The sequence below is a fragment of the Lepisosteus platostomus genome, chromosome 19 (genome assembly GCF_059453375.1).
Source record: "Lepisosteus platostomus isolate fLepPlt1 chromosome 19, fLepPlt1.hap1, whole genome shotgun sequence".
NCBI classification, from domain to species: Eukaryota; Metazoa; Chordata; class Actinopteri; order Semionotiformes; family Lepisosteidae; genus Lepisosteus; species Lepisosteus platostomus.
The window spans coordinates 19091808-19106747 of NC_142629.1; the positions used below are offsets into that span (position 1 = coordinate 19091808).

General features: G+C 38.7%; 1 long non-coding RNA gene across 3 annotated transcripts in view; it reads right to left on the reverse strand.

The window, feature by feature from the left end:
- LOC148645348 (uncharacterized) overlaps window positions 1-14663 on the reverse strand; it is a 52383-nt gene extending 37720 nt beyond the window's left edge. For 2 of the 3 annotated variants that reach the window (XR_015928471.1, XR_015928472.1), the window contains exons 1-2: window positions 14482-14663; window positions 11287-11350 (exon numbers count right to left, since the gene is read on the reverse strand). This is a non-coding gene — a long non-coding RNA (uncharacterized LOC148645348). Of the gene's footprint in view, window positions 1-5852; window positions 5906-11286; window positions 11351-14481 lie in introns of those variants that run through there. The other variant, XR_015928470.1, reaches the window with a different exon arrangement.
- Between the last annotated feature and the right edge of the window lie 277 nt (window positions 14664-14940).

Genomic DNA, 14940 nt, shown 5'->3' on the forward strand with positions numbered 1-14940 from the left:
ATGAATTTAATATATAGTAAAATAGGTTGGTGCTGAATTGTCCAATAAATCAAGCGCACATGGTTACTCTGTTTCATTTGCCTTTTCTTCAGTGATAACCTGGGTTTAGTTTCCATGGGATGCATATGCACAGAAGAGCTGTGGAGCATTAGAACTAGGAAACTACCGAACAGACCAAATCTGGTGGGATCATGCTATCTAAAATGGGATCTTTCACAGAACCTTACAGCTTACTGATACATTACTGTGTTTGTTTTCCTAGGATCCACCTATTTAAAGAACCTGATATGGCACCTTGCATCTATTCCCACCGGCCTTCACCAATCACAGCCTCCTAATAATCCACATCTACGGACTGGCTTCATCACTCTGTTCTCCTCCCCACTGAGAGCTGGTGTGTGGGGAGCGTACTGGTGCACTATGGCTGCTGTCATATCATCCAGGTGGGGCTGCACACTGGTGGTGGTGGAAGGGATCCCGATTACCTGTAAAGCACTTTGAGTGGAGTGCCCAGAAAAGTGCTTTATAAGTGTAAGCAATTATTATTATTATCATCATCATCATCATCATCATCTAGCTAGCTATGCTACAAACTAGAGTCCCTCTGTCTTGGCCTACTACAGCCCAAAGCTACTCTCACCTGGTCTCTCAGAGAGGCAAACCTACCGCTACTAAAAAACGCAGGGAAGAAAACCTGGATTCCCAACAAAAAGACTCTTCAAAGGACAGCCCGTTCTCTAACACTGTCGTCCACGTTTGACAACTGTCTCTACCTCACATAAAGCAGCTAGATATACAAGTTCTGCCTGCTGTGTGCTTAAAAAGAAAGTAAATCTTCCAACAATCCTAAACAGCCACATAAACCATTTGCCCCTTACTTTAATTTGGTCTCTTTCACAGTCAAAATCACCTGCACTGCTGAAGTCCCTAAAAGGCATGCTGAAACAGTCAGTGCTGTCACTCTGTATGCAGGTGGACACTCACCAAGGTGAAGAGTTTGGTCTGAAATGGTATGAACAGATGAGAAAAAGTGAGACTGGCTTGATCAAGCTGATCTCACAGGCCAGTCACTAGGAAGATACAGTATGTGAGTAAGTGAATAAGGGTTAAACAAACCAATTAAAAAAATATAATGGGAAAGAGAGTGCTTTGTAAAATTGTATACATACAAAATATATTACGATTTCCAGTTAAACAAAAAGAGCATGTATTATATAGGTACAAAGAATATTAAAAAAGCCAAGACAGATGTTGAAAGCAATGTAGCAAAGGAGGCTAAAATGAAATAAAAAATAATACAAAAATAATACAACAGGATGAAGTCAAATCTATTTGAGACAAAAACTGTAATATTCCTGACAACAGAAGGGAAAAGGCTGATGTACTTCACACTTATTTCACTGAAGAAGAAGACATCCATACAAAGAGCATACAGTATGTGAACAGAAGGAGAAGTGTATTAGAAGCACTCAAGATTAATAAATCCTCAGGACTTGTTGGCATCTTACAAAATGTACTCAAAGAAATGAGAGATGTTATTCAAAAGCCTGTGATGCCACTCTTCCAAGACCATTACTAATCAAACTGAAGTTGACAGTCACACACTTTGTGAGAACCAATCAACATAAATTCAGCGTTGTCATACGTAAAAGATTTTCTCGTCCAATTCCCAACGTCTAAAATGTGTGACCCTGCAGATGGTGCTTGATTAACATCAGGTTTCAAGTGAACATAAATTCGGGCATCATCAGTGCAGAGAAAACAGATTAAAATAGAACAAAGGCAAACACAGAGCAACAACAAAATGGGACCATGAACAGAGCACTGCTGGACACTAGATATAAACACCTCTGTAAGTGACAAGGCTGAATTAGAACAAAATGTTATCTGTCAAATACTTTTTGTCCTTGATAAAGCATTTCCAGTGCTACTGCCCCCTAAGATTGATTTAGTAAGATTATATGATCAGCATTATCAAACTCAACAGTGAGGTCCAGCAGGACAAGAATGGATAAACAAAATCAGCAGCAAATTATCGGTAACGTTTGCAGAACCTACAGACCAGACACAAACATCTCATACAGATTCTTCACAGAAAAATGAGCTTGTAACTGAACAGCTACAGCCTTTACCAGAAAAGGTCAGATATTTTCCAACACTGACTAAGGAGCCAAGAATCTTCTTTTTTTAATAGCTGGATGACAACTGCAAATTTAAGTATTAAAGGACCGGTTTTAGAGTTTAATGATTCATTCGTGATATATGTGATGATGTTCCATAAATGATGATGACACAGAACTGGAAAACTGAAACTGAACAAGATGGTAGAAATAGGATCCAAAGATCACAAGGTTGATTGTATTTTAGTCATTAATCGTTTTAGAATACTGCTGTAAAAAGAGATTCTGCATTCTGCTTCAAAGTAAAGTCTGAAAAATCTGCAAAGGATCACAATGCATTGGTGCACAGACTCTTCAAGAGTGGTATTATCAAAAATAACCAGATTTTTCATTAAATTTAAACAAAATGAGCAAAGCCATTGCTTCCTTGTGGGGAAAGTTTTTGCCTCTTGAATTCATGTGAGACAAATCTTTCTGAGATACATTTAAGAGACAAATGATTGTGGGAAAATGGGTTCTTAGATTACTCCTTCCTTATTCAATCAGCTTCTCAGAAAGTACTGACCTTGTGGCAGTTTCAATCCATTATCACAAGCAGGATTATTGGTATTGCAACTAAATGAACATTCTGTGTATAAGATTGATATTCATTGCATTTCTTCAGCTCAGATTATCTTGACTACTGTTTACAGACTAACACAACATCTACAGGTCAGCAATTTGGACATACAGATTTCGCTTCCATAATAGTTCGAAACAACAAAGGAAAATTTTCATCAAGAGAAAAAAGTGTTAAAAAACACAAAATGGAAAAAAAGTAGATGGTTTAACATGGTACTGGGGCCAAAACGCTCTCCAATCAATTTCTTTTTCAAGAGCCATCTGGTTATGGAATTGTTTCAAAACAATGAAGTAAAAGTAAATTGGGTTCATCATTCTGCTGATGTTGAAGGGCTGATTTCAGCACTTTTTACACAGCTGTTTCTTTATTTATTTTCCACAGCCTGTGTGTTTTAATATTCAAGCCATAGTCTTTAATGCTTTTAAAATTTTAGTCTACACCTTAACGAAATAGGATTGACTGAAGCTCTTTAAGTATAATCTAAGGACTTTAGTTGTCATGGAGGTGCAAAGCGTCCCTTCCATGCAAAACCTCTTACGCAAATGTTTCATGATATGAATATTAATTTGCATTATTTAGATGTGTGCAATTATACTGGAAAAATGTTGCTAACTGTTTTGAAACAACAAGGGAAATGTAAATATCTAATGTATGATCTTGCATAATCTGGAATAGTACTCACCCCCAATGCAATACATATTTGTAATGCAAGTGCAAGTGTGTAAGTACACAGATATTGATGCTGGTGGACATTGCAACATTTCTGGGTATGGCAACAATATTGCAAAATAAAAAGGCTTTCTTTTTCCGGTAAATAATTTAAGCTACTTCATTTCAGTTGAGACTGAAGCCATGGCAACATGTTTGGAGTCAGAAGTACACCATGAATAAATAACCTGCATAAACATTAAAAAGAGTCTGTTAGTTTATTCTATGTAACCTTTTTGTGTTTTTGAAAGTTTTACAAGGAGACGTCCCTTACAGAATTAAAAAAATATATTTTCTTAAAGAATGGGAAGATGCACAATACTTGAACCCTAAAACCATTATCCTAGATGTTTCTTGATACCTTTCTTCTATTTATGTAATTATTAACCTTTACTGAGGTACTGAATTAATCCTTCATTTGTTCTTTATATTTAGGGAACTGCTTTTCATGTACAGCACTTCATTTCTCTCTTCTGTACGTTGCCATGATACCTAACCTCATACTTCTTTCGTGTTTCGCTATTTTCCAGTCATTTCGCTCGCTAACCATCTGGGAAGCCAAAAAGGGCGAATGGCACACACTTCATTTGAAGTCGCAAAACGTTTTTTTAAAATAAGCTTCTCAATCACATTGTTGAAGCAGGTGTATTTTAAGAAACAACTCTAACTAGATCAATTACATATTTGCAACCAAACAAGCAAGGTAGGCCACATAGCCTTCAACATGACTTTCTTGTGTTGTTAGATACTTTTTTCATTGTTGTAGTCTTAGTGTGCCAAGCCTCTGCCTTCCAGAACATTTCCTGGCTGATTTAGACTCATCCATGAATTGTTGAAGCAGAACATGTTACTCTTCAGAAATCCTCTCTCACAGAAAGGAGGCGATGATCATACTATAATAGTCAAACAATCTTAGCTGTTCAAGCTGGGCATTAAAATGACTGTTTTTACAGAGTATTAGCAAACTCATTTGAGCAATTTTAATACAACTCAGATACTAAACTTTGACCAATTCACATTTTTATGAAATTGCATAGCTTGAGTTCAATATTTTATTACAGCCCACAATCAGCAATCCTATCCACTCACAAAAGCATTGAGTGTGCCCCCAATGTAATATTGATGTCAATCTTAGACTTGAGTTTTGAGTATCAGTTTACTGTTACTGTGCTCATCCCAGATTATTCAAACACCAATGTTTTCCCACTTGTCAGCCATTATTACTTAACAAGCCTGAAATCTCCTTCTTATTTTTACAGTCTATCTAGTTTAGGGATTCAGAGTCACTTGACTCTAAGAATCAGTCATTTTATGTACTAAGTTCTTACATGTGCTTTTTGGGGATTTTATTTTTGAAATAGTGATGTTAACAACACAGTTCCACAGCAGCCATGCAGTGTGGGTTGCACCTCACAGCAAGAAAAAAAAGGCCAAATTAGTTCCCAGTCGACAAAGAGGAGTTTTGGAGAAAAAAATATTGCTGTTATAATTTCCTGAAGGGTGTTACAAGGTTTCAGGGTGCTAACAGGCAGATAAACTGATAACCAATCATGAAAAACAAGCAGGGTGTTATTATTTTATTGGATGAAAGCATGGGGTAGCTGAGCTCTCTGTGGCTGCCTTGTTCTATGCTTTTGCAGAATGAAACACCATCCTGATTTTTAGATTACATTTTTTAAGGAGTAGATAAACGGTGAGGTGCAGTATAGATTTGGCAGAAATACAACTAGTGCCTAGAAACATCCCAGGAACAAAGAGATGCACAAGATAAAGCTTGATGTTCATCTTATAAATTGGATTTGCTTAATTTTCCAAAAGCCATTTTATTTTAGAGTTCACAATTAATTAATGTGTTGATTTTGTTAGCAAAAGGCAAGCGAAATGGTGAGACGCAGTGTGTTTTCTGAGTCTTGGTTCCACTCTACATAGTGAGTTCACAGCCGGCCGTTGCTAAGGGAGACCACGACATTACCATGAGCACCTACCCATAAACCAGCCCCAGGCTAACGAGATCAGGCCGCCCGTCTGGCAATTTCCCCCAAACAGGCCGCCCATAAGCAGTCAACCACCCTGATTAAACAGCCTATTTGAGGTTCAGCTCCCATCCAGACCGGTGCTCTGACATGGAGTTTCCCTGCGCTGCCAGACTGACTTAGCCTGCCAATGTCATTTTAAGAGCCGACCCAGAGGAGCCTTTTATCCTTGGGCTACTCTCCAGCTGACCCTGCCGCCGGCTCTGCCGGGCAGTCGCCTCCCAGGTGCTTTTCAGCGTCACTCCTCTGCCTTCTCTTATCCTCCCTCTGCCGTTCCAGCCTGCCTGCGTGCACCTCTCCAGTCCGTCGCGCTGCTACCTCGGAGTCCGGAGTCGTGACTTTCGCCTTGACAGAGCACCAGTGCCCTCAGTGTCACACTTCCACATTGATCGACGTGGGCAGTGGCGCCAGTTCTGCCCCCTCTTTCCACACATCGCAGAGAGATCAGTGTTAAAACCGATGTTCTATGGTAAACACTTACAGGTACTGCAGCACATACTAAATGGTGTTATTCGCTTTTATTTCTTTATTATCTTTTATTTATCACTTCTGTATTCTGCATACCATAAGGAATGCTTTTATTTATGGGAACAGATGCAAACAAAACCTAAAATGTAGCCTTTGCGCTTTGAGTCCGTCTGTCCATCCTCTGACCACTCACTCCTGCTGAGGGAGGAGGGGATAACAGACTGGGCACAGCCGCCTGCACCTCTTCCGCCAGCAGCAAAAACAAATCATGAACATACTTAACTTCCTTCCTTACTCAGCTTGTAAAAATGCTCACAAGAATGAATGCCTGTTTGTTTTTCGGGGGGTCAGGAGTAACTGCAGATATTTTAAAGCACTCCAGTGCTCAAGGACTTCTTTATTATGCCCAGTACAACAGCGCAGAGGGCAGAAAAGCAGAATTGAAATAATAACAGTAGGAACAGGGATCTAATAAACGTGGTGGATTTCACATGTGACAGAAATTTACTAAGGCATGAAGCATCAAGTTGAGAGAAACTAATAGACAAAAGCAAAATGGGGCATGCAGAGAGGAGGTGTAGCTGTAACATGGGTTGTGGAGAAAACGTGATGTCGGATGTCACTCTTGGAACTCCAAAACCCCAAGAAGTCATTGCAAAATTATAATATTGGGAAGAAGCAGGCAATATTGTAGGATGTTCGACTTAAGCAATCTGTTGATGGTGGAGAACAGGTATCTAGGATTGTTTTGGTTATTCTAAGAATTCTAGATTATTTGGTTATTAACTTTTCAACTGTAAGCCCTTAGACCCAATGAACTCCAGGTCACCCAATTCTTAGGCATCACTAATCACTTTAACACAACCAGGAACTATAGGAAAAAAAATTCGATTAAAGTTATTGTTCTTCAAAATGTGATGCACCAAAGACCTCTTTCGTGCTGGGCGCGTACCCTGCAGGTTTTTGTACGGGAAAGGCAAAGCAAGAGTAATCTGTCATCTAGCTGAGGTCTTTATAAATCACAACAGGAAACACTGGACTGACTGGTAATAAAGGTATTGCAATTCCTAACAGACCACTGCTAGTGCCTGCTGCTGCAGAGATTCATTTTCAGGTATTGAAATTAATTTAAGGAGATGTAAGTCATGTTTATTTAAAAATGGAACTTGAGCTTTTTCTTTTTGTTTGGTTCCAAAAGGTCATGTTCCTGAGAAAACATGTACCGCAAAAGGCAATAAGGTAGGTGAAAACACAAAATTCTTACCCAAAGGACTGCCCCAAGTTACAATTCTCATTCTGTAAAGGCATGTCCTTCATTTGGGAAACAGGACAGTGAGGGCTAAGTAAGATGAAATCTGCTCTATTTTCATTTAACTAAATTTGTTCAGAGGAATGCGATCCTACATTGACGTTCTGGTTCATGGTACATATCCAATTTGCCAGACAAATATGTAAACTGAAGAGGACTCAATCTACTGTTTGAACAGAAATACAAGATCATTAAAATGTGTACATCACCGGAACAGATCCTCTAATATACAGAGCTTTTTAAGAATTATTTTTAAGTCAAGGACGTCTTTATTTACTCTTATTTGTGAAACTGATGTATACCTAGGAAGGTCTCAATCTGTATGCAAACCATCACAAAGATATTTTATACCACGCATTTCCTCCGTTTCCCCTCTGTCTTCATAGAATACAAGACAGATGTGTCATCACAGGCCACACTGATCTCCATTACTTAAGAATTTATAGTTCACACCAGTTTTTATGTCATGATCATGTAATGATGAAATATTGAAGGGTTACCATTTGATCATTTTTAAAAAGCACGTTGGGCATAAATCGTGATGGACATCATAAAAAGGGAAACAAGAACTGGGAAAAATATATATAAATAATTTACGCGACATGATAAAATGTTAATTAAAAAAATAAAGCAAGTAAACATGGCTAATCATAAAAATCAATTCTTAAGTGCTACTAGTGCTGATATGAAGTACTTTGCCAGGTTTTTTGTTTTGTGTTAATTGGAGAGAGCCTAATAATGGCACTGTGATGTGGTCATGCGATAGTTTAATCTGTGCATGCAGGGCAAAAAGTAAAAGAGCTTTCATCAATGTTCCATCAAAAACAATGCACACACATCACGGTAACAGGCTACCCCCTTGTCTGACAGAGTGATACACTCTTCTTTTCTAAAGAAAGAAAGGGTGTTTAAGCTTCTTGTAACTTTAATAAATGCTTATTACTTTTACCAATTTCCAGAGTTACTTGAGAGTGCTGTTCTTAGAACTGACTTACCCTGCGACCTTCGTGCCCAGCCCACCTGGGCAGTAGACACCAGAGTGGATCGTTAGCCTATTATGCCTTTAAATCAAATGGCCACTCGACTGGATGAGCTGCCCAGAAGACAAGAGAACAGTACATGATACACAGCCTTCATTAGCAGCTTTTCACTGTTGTGATCCTGTGGGGAAATACGGTAACTGGCAAAAGAGAAAGTTCCAAGTATCAGTCTACAAATAAAAATGTGCAGATGTGCCCTTGCTAAGTATATACCGAATTTTTGTTTTAATTGAATATGCATTTGAACTTTTCTGTTATACGTTAGCATATAGTATTTTAATTATATATATACAAAAATGTATAATTACAAGATAAAGGGTGTTAATAATTTTTTTTAAAATCAGAAATCTGACACCAGTATACCATGTAAGCAAATAATAAAGTTGAATAATTTCACCCCTTTGATATTACCAAGATGATTACACCTGAAAACCTGCCCTTTTATTCTTTGAAACACCTCTGTGAAGGAGTAATAAATGGGACCAAAACATAGACAAGACAAATATTTATTAAATTCACACAACGCAGGAGTACATTTTCTTCTCTAAACAAGATTTCCATCCCCCCTGGTCTCATGTTGTTCACCTACCTAGAAAACTATGCTATGGCTGTTGCCACAATTCCTTAAGCTATGCTTTCAGACTCTTGTATATACAGTACTCATACTTCACTAGGGACACTCAGTAAGCTTATTCCCTGATACTCGCTATTCTTTTCTGCCAAGGTTCTTGAATATGGGTACTCCGATAGCTCGTTTTACATGCTTCTGGGGGTTTTTCTTGAGATCTTGAAGTAAGGTATAAACATTGCTTCTATTGAATGCTTGCATGACTTATTGCTGTGATCTTCTCCTCTCCAGGAGCTTTACGCATTTTTAGATGTCTTATTCCCATACCAGTTTCCCAAAAGAGGGAACACGTTTTGAAGAACAGCAAGGAATGATGGCATAGAAAAACTATAGTAAGAAATGGTCCATATGTCAACAACACAAGGCTGACAACCTGGAATCTTAAGGGTACCTAAAATGAACTGAAGTCCAAGCAAAGCAGAAGGGCAGAGGTAATTATAATGAAAATATCTGGTCCTAGACAGAGGTCACAATTAAAATGACACTTTTCTTCAAACTATGGGGTGTAACTCAGAAATTAACTACAAGCCATTCTCACAAAAGGCATCTTACAAAAAGGACTAACTGCATTATGACATACTACTTCTAAATTTCCATTTTTTAATTCTTCAACTAAAACCTGTTTCTCTCCATGTTTAAAAACACAGACTGGATGTTCCTTTTAAAGATGTGTTGGTTCTTGCGCCTGCTGCATGCCTGCCTTAAATGATGACATGATTACATGAGCCCTTCCTCACCTACTGCCTCATTTGATCTCACTCCTTGCAACCTTCTTTCTCCATCACTACCCTGATTCATATATTAACTGCAGCCGTCATAACCTTACCTGTGCTATCACTCAACCGCTTTATATATTGAGGCTCCTTAGACAGCGCACCTTGACCCCTATATCAATACACTGCGGTTTGGCATAGCCTTGAATTTGATGTCCATTACAAAGTACATTTTTCACATGCTGTATGAAACGCAGCAGTGACGACCCTACTGTGATCCCATAGAGAATGGAACGTAGTGCCGGTTATGAGGACAGGGTGTGTCTTTTCTTGGACAGGTTCTTAAACAGTTCTCAGGGGTTCTGCCCTGCTAAGCTTCGATAATGACCTTTTACTGACACAGGATTACAAGGAAGGTAAGCCACACTAAATCAGCTATTTCTGAACATCAGGGAAAAACATGTGGAAAAAGTGTGTTGTGTGTAGCCAGGGAGTGTGACATAATGTCACATCCGACCTCCAAAACTCCTGTTAAATAAACACCATTGGTGATAATCCAATTAGGAATGACTCCTATCAAAACAGAAGTTTGTTTTCGGTAATTCCATGAATACAATTGAGCTTATTAAAGCAAACACCTACATTTTATTGAACTCAACAATCTCAAGTGAGACACATTCACTTTAAATTCCAGAGTTCAGGATTCCTCTTGCTCATCCCCATGAGGCAGTATTAAGTCTGCGAATCACTGGGCTCATCATCAAAGTCTTTGTGTAATCATTTGAGATGCTTTGCAAAGCCACCACTCCAAGTTCCTGCCAGTTTTTGGGGTGCTCAAACTCCTAGTTTTTCCTCAGCGTGCAAAGCACATGTTTATTTGGATATAAACCTGGATATTGGTTGATTTCCAGTCTGATATTTTCAAGATTTTTCTTCGGGTGAACTCCTTGGTTCAAGCAGACAAATTGTTTCTGTAAACGTATAACTGAGGCTGCTGCCATCATTAGCTGCATCGTCAGTAAGGAGCAGTGGGCTTGTCCAGAGGCAGCCAGGCCTGCCCAGGACAAGGCACCCCCTCCTCACAAGACAAGACTCAGATGAGGAGCTACTCCTTGAAGCATCGGCAGTTCCCTCCTCTTTCCATCTTCCACCTGTGGTGTTAAAGGTTTATGCTGATCTCGGAGTAGTTTGTTCCAAAACTCTCATGATTCCCCTTGGTTTCTCTAAATAAATTCTGAAGCAAAGTGGAAGCCCAGTCTAACATTTTGAAGTGACAATTATTTAAAGGACTTCTTTACATATTTAAATTCAAATACCATAATCATTTTTTAAAAATCTATATCATACAGAAACTAGTTTTTAATTAAGTAACACAAATTGTTTGTCAAAAATGTTCACAGTGAATAGACTATGTGTTGGGACCTCAAATAATTGCTTTTAATTGCCTTTGTTACCTTGGAGCTTTTAAAGAAGCTAAAACACGTCTGGAATAATGAAGTCCTAATGAATCCTGTATTCTATGTACTTTAAAGAAGCTCAGAAAGGCCATTATTTACAACACCAGTTTCAGCTGCATTGTAATATCATATTATTTTGAAGATGATTTCAGAATGATGATATAAAATAGGCAGAAAGGGTTGCTTACCCAAGTAATGTCCAAATGAATCATGATTGCATGTTCTGCATCCCCCAGCCCCCGTGAACACAAGCTGAAATACATGAAATTACTTGATTTAAGGACTTTGCCTGGCAAGTATTCCTTGTGTCATTAACAGATGTAATTTATGACTATATTAAAGTAGAAATTACTGTATTAAAGAAGAAAAATAAAGCCATTTTCTTGAAAGAATAATTAACCTGACTCTTACAATCTTTAAAAGACATTTTGAAGGTTTCTTATCATAAAAAAGCTCCAAATCATACCTAGGTAGCAAAAGTAAAGGTTAAATAATAAATTATAATAAACACAAATTTAGTTATTTTTTCTAAAACACCAATAAATTCAAAAAATAATTAAAGTTTTTTTTTTCCCTTCTTTGGTAATAGCGAGTGAATGTATAGATTTTGTTTCCTCCACAGCATCCCAAAGTGGGAGGGAACCTGGGTGATGAAAAACCAGCAGTCCCCTCACACAACAGACCAGGCAGAAAACTGGAAATGACCTCAATGATCATATTCAACTCCAAATTCAGGAAGGCCAGCTTGCGCAAACCAGTTGCATATAGCCAGGCTGCTGGGGTTAATACCGCACACCTACAAACAGCACTACAGGATCTTTATTCACAACAGGTAATCGGAACCTCAGTTTAACATCGTGTCTGAAGGACAGCATCACCAACAGCACAGTGTCTGAGGCCACCCTCCAGCACCTGTAACCTGATTTTCCTGAAAGAACTCATTGCCCTCAGACTGGTCTTCAAGCTTCTGAGATCTGACGCATTCGCGGTACAAGTGACAATGCTGCTCTCATCAGAAAGAACATTTTTTTTCTCCATAAGAAGCAATTATTTTGTGAAAAAAAAAATCAGACTCCCTGCGTTCGGGGCAGTATGACTTTTAGATCTCCCACTAAAAACAAACGCATAACACCACAAGGTTCCATTTTCACTTCATGCTTCTCCAAGCCAGTGCTGAATGGTTGAACAACTATTCAATTATACAAGAAAAAAAATCAACACCTTCACACTTCCTCTGAAAGGCAAGAGTGCTTGGATTTTGTTTTTTCAGTAGTAAGTTCAATTATAATAAAATTTACTCCTGGTAAGTTATTTTATTAAAGAAAAAAATTGCAGCAAGTTAATTGTCTTCAGAAACAATTTTGAAGTTATTATCTGAAACATATTTGCTAGTAAAAGACAATTTGTCCATCAGTCTGGGTCAAAAGGAGTGATTGCCTGTTCTCTGTTGTAAATAAATTACCCTTTAATTTAAAATTGTAACACCCGTCTATATATTTTACTGACTTTGATATAGTGGTTTGACCCCATATTTACCCCCTAGGATTTTTAAAATATCCTTTGTTCTACACTGAAGACATTTAGCTACCTTAACCTCTCTGTATGTGACAATTGTCACGGACCAGGAACTGCTGCTCTTCTTTAAAGTCTATTTAAGGCTAATACGTTCTTTAATCTTTTCCTGTAAATACCTTTGATATACACTTAAACTGCTTTCTAGATCTTTATCACCTTATATTAGTAATTCCCTAGCAGATTTTTAACAGCTCCTGCTTTTATTACTCTTGAAGTGCTGCAATACTGACTGCTTCGGTGAAACCACAAGCGACTGGACACGGAGAACCCTGAGGATGTTACTGCTCACAGTGGGCACAATTCCCCAGCTGTGGTGTGGCTTCCAGCAGTTAACATCAGACGCCACAGGTTCCAGACTTGTTTTAATCCACGATTCGCAGTGAACTAAGCAAACGGTCAAAATCTGAGAGATGCTGTACTTTTGCAATGCCTTGAAAAGGAAAAATGGAACTTATCGTCGTCACATGAAGATGGTACTAACAAATATCCCATTCAGTATTATCGGTGTACAAGAGAGGCAAAATGACAAGTTGATTTAAATGCGATTTATTGCGTTCCTCCCACTCTTTGTATTGGGCATTGAAAGCCAGTCGCATGACCATTTCATGTCACTCGGTGCCCCTCATTCCATTAGTGTAAAGCTAATATTATGGAAAGCAGTGAACATGATGAGAGCCAGAATGGGTATACACATCACCTAAGAGCCGCAATTTAAGGCAAACTCACCGATAAGGAAGCTGACATCAAAGTATCCATTTTCATAGAAAAATGCAGTGGGGGTAATACGTATTTTCAAATACGCAAGTTAATTTTCCATTTTATGATGAAAAGGCAAAGTATTTTTTTTTAAGAATCAAGATAAAAATATTAGCACACCTTTTGATGTACAAAGTCAACCTCTCACACTAGGTATGTAAAAGGTAGCCTATAGATGTTGTGAGATTGACTTTAAATTTAACTTCTGACTTGTTTCATGTTTTGCAATATGTTTCTGCTCAATTTAATTTTCAAATGCATTTAACTTGGAGCAAAAATTCTCTTAGAAGCTTTTTGATCAAAATAAATATTTCAAGAGGTGATGTGAACCAAGCAAAATCTAAAAAGCATGTACTGTAGAAAGAGAGCAGATATTTATAAGTTATACTCAAACATCAGGATATGTACCGATGGCTATATGCTGCATTTATGAAACACAGAAAGCATGCTTCCTGAATTTAGACTCACACAAAATGTGCACATATATTAATTATTCACAATACTATTGAATAATTAATAGGTTCATTTGAACCGAGCTGCAAGCAAGTGCAATGTAATCATTTGAAATGTTTATAAAGATTTATTCTGGCCTTGAATAAAGAAGTCAGGAGTGGGATCCTACAGTACATAATCGTTTACAGAGATCGCCTCTAGACCCAGAAAAGGACAGCATTCACTGACTTTATTTTATGAAATAATTAATGGATTGCTCACTAGCCAAGAGTAGTCTGCCGAAACCCACCCGGCTGTGCCATACTAAAAACCAGACGGACTGAGACGTGACCTTTAAACAGGCCATGTGACTGGAGAGAGGAAATGCATGAAGATGCCTTGCTAACAAAACGGTTTCAGTGCCTGGGAAAAGAATGCATCAGTAAATGATTAGGCGAGACATCCGGCAAGCACTTTCCTGATGGCTATAATACTAGGAAAAGGTCAGCAAGGAAAACCAAAATGCTGATGAAAATCATCCCCGTCTGCGGGAAAAGATGAAAATCACATTTAATGACTTGAAACGGTCGTATCCAGACGACTGGTTGCAAAATACTTACCTACCAAACTGAAGCAATGCTACATTCAGAGCAATTTTAATCAATGCACCAAAAAGAGAAAGTCTACTGTCTATCCCCACACTCTGAAATAAAGGCTGAAAAGCCGGCTACATTAGGGACTGTGATGAGTGGCACAGCCAGCTCCACATGTGGGTGCTCAGAGAGGGGGGAGGTTTGCTGGGGTTTGGAGGCTCAGAGAAAGTGCGGCCCAACAGGTTTGCATGGAAAGAAAAAAAAAAGTTCCCCGACCTTAAATCGGGAGCTCGATGCCTGATGGGGGGCGCCTCAGTCATAAATTAGCGGCGGCTGCGAGACGCGAGCCGGGCGGCTCTGCACCCGTGCGAATGCGCCGCTTGTTAGTCACACCTGTGCGTGCGAGGTCACAGCGCCTCTACAGAAACCCACACAGATCACCAGAACCACAGGCACCCCGAGCCCCAGTAACCGCACAATGCCTTT